The sequence below is a fragment of the Macaca fascicularis genome, chromosome 12 (genome assembly GCF_037993035.2).
Source record: "Macaca fascicularis isolate 582-1 chromosome 12, T2T-MFA8v1.1".
In the NCBI taxonomy this organism is placed as follows: Eukaryota; Metazoa; Chordata; class Mammalia; order Primates; family Cercopithecidae; genus Macaca; species Macaca fascicularis.
In genome coordinates this window covers 115,509,999-115,514,460 of record NC_088386.1, presented here as the reverse complement: position 1 = coordinate 115,514,460, position 4,462 = coordinate 115,509,999, and positions in this window count along the sequence as shown.

The following is a 4,462-nucleotide window of genomic DNA, read 5'->3' as shown; positions in this document are numbered from 1 at the left end:
GGGCTGGGTAATGTAAGGATATGGATTGGCATTCTGCTTTTGAGTACAAGTTGGAATCACGCAGAGTAACTTATTTATTGAGTGGGCACAGGCTTTAGCCTCTACATAATCAGACCAACTGTTGGGTACATAGAGAATTGCCACTTCCCTCCGTTTCCAGATTGCCCTGGCATATTCAACCGGCCAACCAAAATTTATGGAGATTTTATTATGATTGAGAAACTGAATATTATAAACATAGTCCCTCTTTTCCCATGTATCATAGCTACACAGGCCATAGCGCGTTCCCCTCCTGTGGAGAGACAAGAAGGCATCTTTTAAACCTAATTAGGAAACAGCTAAACTCCATCCCAACTTTAGGTTACACTATACATGATGAACTTGGCTAAATGACAGCTGTTCAAGTGCAGGTATTGGGCAAAGTGCCTCTGTGTTTTTTGTTTGTTTGTTTGTTTGTTTTTGAGACAGAGTCTCACTCTGTCGGCCAGGCTGGAGTGCAATGGCACGATCTCAGCTCACTGCAGTCGCCACCTCCTGGGTCCAAGCCATTCTCCTGCCTCAGCCTCCCAAGTAGCTGAGACTACAGGTGCGTGCCACCATGCCTGGCTAATTTTTTGTATTTTTAGTAGAATAACACTTTCACCGTGTTAGCCAGGATGGTCTCGATCTCCCGACCTCATGATCCACCTGCCTTGGCCTCCCAAAGTGTTGGGATTACAGGCGTGAGCCACTGCGCCCAGCCACACCTCTATGTTTTGAAAGGTGCAATAATAGTCACCACCAGACTAGAACCCATGATACGGGATGGCTGCCACCTCAACAATGTAATCAAGCTGGAGTGCAGTGGTGCCATCAGGCTTACTGTAGTCTTGACCTCCTTGGCTTAAGCAATCATCCCACCTCAGCCTCCCAAGTAGCTGGGACTACAGGCATGCACCACCATGCCTGGCTAATTTTTTAAATTTTTTTTGTAGAAACAGGATCTTGCCACGTTGCCCAGACTGGTTTTGAGCTCCTGGGCTCAAGCAAACCTCTCTCCTTAGCCTCCCCCAAATGCTGGGATTATAGGTGTGAGCCACTGCACCTGGCCAACAGGAATAATTTTGTCTCCTCAGGAAGTATGCTTGAGGAGCGGAGGAGAGGTAATATGATTATAGTGGTGGATACATGGATTCTTATACCAGACTTCTGGAGTCCAAATCCTGGCTCCATCACTTACTAGGGATGTGACTCTGGATAGGTTTGGGTTTTTGTTTGTTTGTTTTTTGTTTGTTTGTTTGTTTTGAGATGGAGTCTCGCCCTGTTGCCCAGGCTGGAGTGCAATTGCGTGATCTCGGCTCACTGCAACCTCTGACCCCCTGGTTCAAGCGATTCTCCTGCCTCAGCCTCCTGAGTAGCTGGGATTACAGGCACGTGCCACCATGCCCAGCTAATTTTTGTATTTTTAGTAGAGACAAGGTTTCACCATGTTGGCCAGGATGGGCTCAATCTCCTGACCTAATGATCTGCCCACCGCCTCCCGAAGTGCTGGGATTATAGGAGTGAGCCACTGCACCCGGCTAAGTTATTTTATCTCTCTGTGCCTCAGTTTCCTCTACTGTGCAATAGGTATAATATGAGTGCCTACCTCAAATGGTTGTTACAAGGATTGCATGAGCTTTTAGTTCTAACATGCATAAGGCACATAATTAGTGCTATGTAAGTGTTCCGTATATAAATAATTGCCGGGCATGGCATGACACCATTTGTGGGGGGAAAAAAGATACACACCAGATACGCACATGTGTATCAACTCATGGAAATGTGTCTAGAAGGATACCTGCCTCTGTGGAGGGGACTGGAATTGGGAATAACGATCAAGGGGAACTTCAGTTTTATCTTTAATATTTGAATATCTACTGTGATAACGTATCTCTTTGTGGCTTATGAAATCAAGAACAAGTAATTTTTTAAATAAAAATGTAAAAACAGGCCAGGTGCAGTGGTTCACGTCTGTAATCCCAGCACTTTGGGAGGCCGAGGTGGGCGGATCACAAGGTCAGGAGTTCGAGAACAGCTGGACCAACATGGTGAAACCTCGTCTCTACTAAAAATATAAAAATTAGCCAGGTGTGATGGTGCACACCTGTAATCCCAGCTACTCAAGAGGCTGAGGCAGGAAAATCGCTTGAACCTGGGAGGCGGAGGTTGCAGTGAGCCGGGATTGTGCCACTGCACTCCAGCCTGGGTGACAGAGCAAGACTCTTGTCTCAAAAAAAAAAAAAAAAAAAAAATTAAAAAACAAAGTGACCAGGAAGTAGTGAAGAATGGGTGAAGAGCTTTGCCACCTGGGAGTGAAGGGGAGGGTCACAGAAAAGATGATATCAGAATTGGATCTTAAAGGAAGCACTGAGGTAAGGGCACAGCTGCTCACGCCTGTAATCCCAGCGCTTCGAGAGTCGAGGTGTGAAGATTGCTTGAGTCCCAGGAGGTCAGGGCTGCAGTGAGCCAAGATCATGCCATTGCATTCCAGCCTGGGTAACAGAGTCAGACCCTGTCTTGAAACAAAACAAAACAACACAAAAGGAGGTGTTGCTAAAGACATGAGCACTTGAGAAGAACATTATGTATGTGGAATTTGTGTTACCAGAGTTTGGGTGTTGTGGTTGGGTGGGGAGAGGAAAGGAGGACTGGGTAGATCCGGCTGAAAGGAAAGGGTTAGGATTGGTTGTCAAGGGCTTTCCGACCACATGAAGGAGGTTGAACTTTGTGTAGACAATTTTTTAAGCCACCCTAAGTAACATGATCACATCAGAAAAATCCTGTGTCAGCCATGTCGAGGGTGGATGGAGGGCAGGGAGTGACTGGTTTAGGAGGCTGCTAAATTGCCCAATCAAGAATTGCAAAATAGGAGAGACAAAGGGGTTGATTTGAAAGATAATTAGGAGGAACAACAAATAGTACTTGCCCCTCAGCTTCTACCCCACCTTTCTGTGGTAACTGTCTCCTGCTTTGGGGACATCACCTTTTTTCACTTTTAGCCCTTGTGCTTTAGGCTGGAGGCTCTATAGGTAGGACAAGTGACCTAGGCTAAGGCATTAACGCAGGCCAACTTTCCTGGAGTAGCACATGACGTTAATAAGTCTAATCAGGCCATCAAGACCTGTCCTGGGACTTTTGTTTTGTTTTGCATTGTTTTAAATACAGACAGGGTCTTGCTTTGTTGCCCAGGCTGGTCTTAAATTCCTGGCCTCATACAATTCTTCTGCCTTGGCCCCCCAAAGTGCTGGGATTACAAGCATGAGCCACTGTGCCTGGCTTTGTCCCAGGACTTTTGTAAGTGAACTCCCTCCTCCTGGACCAAGTTGCATAATGATGGGAGCCTGTGCTGCCTGGAGTTGCCATGGACCTGGGATGGAGCTGATCCAGGGAAAGTAGTCTATAGATGGATCGTAGTAGCATCTTCTGAGCCCAGAATTGAGCCATACCTTACCCAGCTGTGCCTGTGGATTTATCATGAGCCAATGAGCCAGTGCTGGTGAGTTTTTAAAACTTTTTTTTTTTTTTTTTTTTTGAGATGAAGTCTCACTCTGTTACCCAGGCTGGAGTGCAATGGCACGACCTCAGCTCACTGCAAACTCTGCCTCCTGAGTTCCAGTGATTCTCCTACCTCATCCTCCCAAGTGCTGGGATTATAGGCAAGTGCCACCATGCCTGGCTAATTTTCACATTTTCTGTAGAGATGGAGTTTCACCATGTTGACCAGGCTGGTCTCGAACCCCTGACCTCAGGTAATCCACCCACCTCAGCCTCCCAAAGTGCTGGGATTACAGGCGTGAGCCAGCGTGCCTGGTTTAAACCCACTTTTTTATCTAATCCAGTCTGAGCTGGATTTTCTGTTTAAACTGACTCCAAACAAAGGGTATTCACAGTACGTCCCTAATGATTAGCATTGGGAACAGGGAGCATTTTTGAAATTCACTGCTCTTGGGTTGGTGTCATGATGAGGATAGAAGACAAAACGATGTCTGTAGCCACTGTTGAGCCCCTCTTAGGGAACTGTGAACATCCTTCCTAATTCACTACATTGGCAGAATCTAGGTCTTAGAGACCTTAGAAGGGGTGGCTCCAAGCACTGCCTGTCAGACGTTGGGATCTCACAGATTTCACAGAGCAACAGAATTCCAAAGAAAAATCTTAAATTCCAAACTAGAATTGCCAAGTTTAAATTTTGTTGGGTAAAAACGCAAACAAACAAAACCACTGCCTTCTACCCTCTTCATAACATCGTGGAAGAGCCAACACTGTCACACACCCACAAGCAGAAAAGGTAATAGGTAGCAATGAAAGATAGCCCTTATAAAATGGATATATTTGGCTTTGTGAAAGACTCACTCATACTCACTTTTCTCATTTTGTCTCAGACATGTGCACGCTTTTCACTTGCAATACCAGTCTGCTAACTGGCCTCGTGGAGAATCCT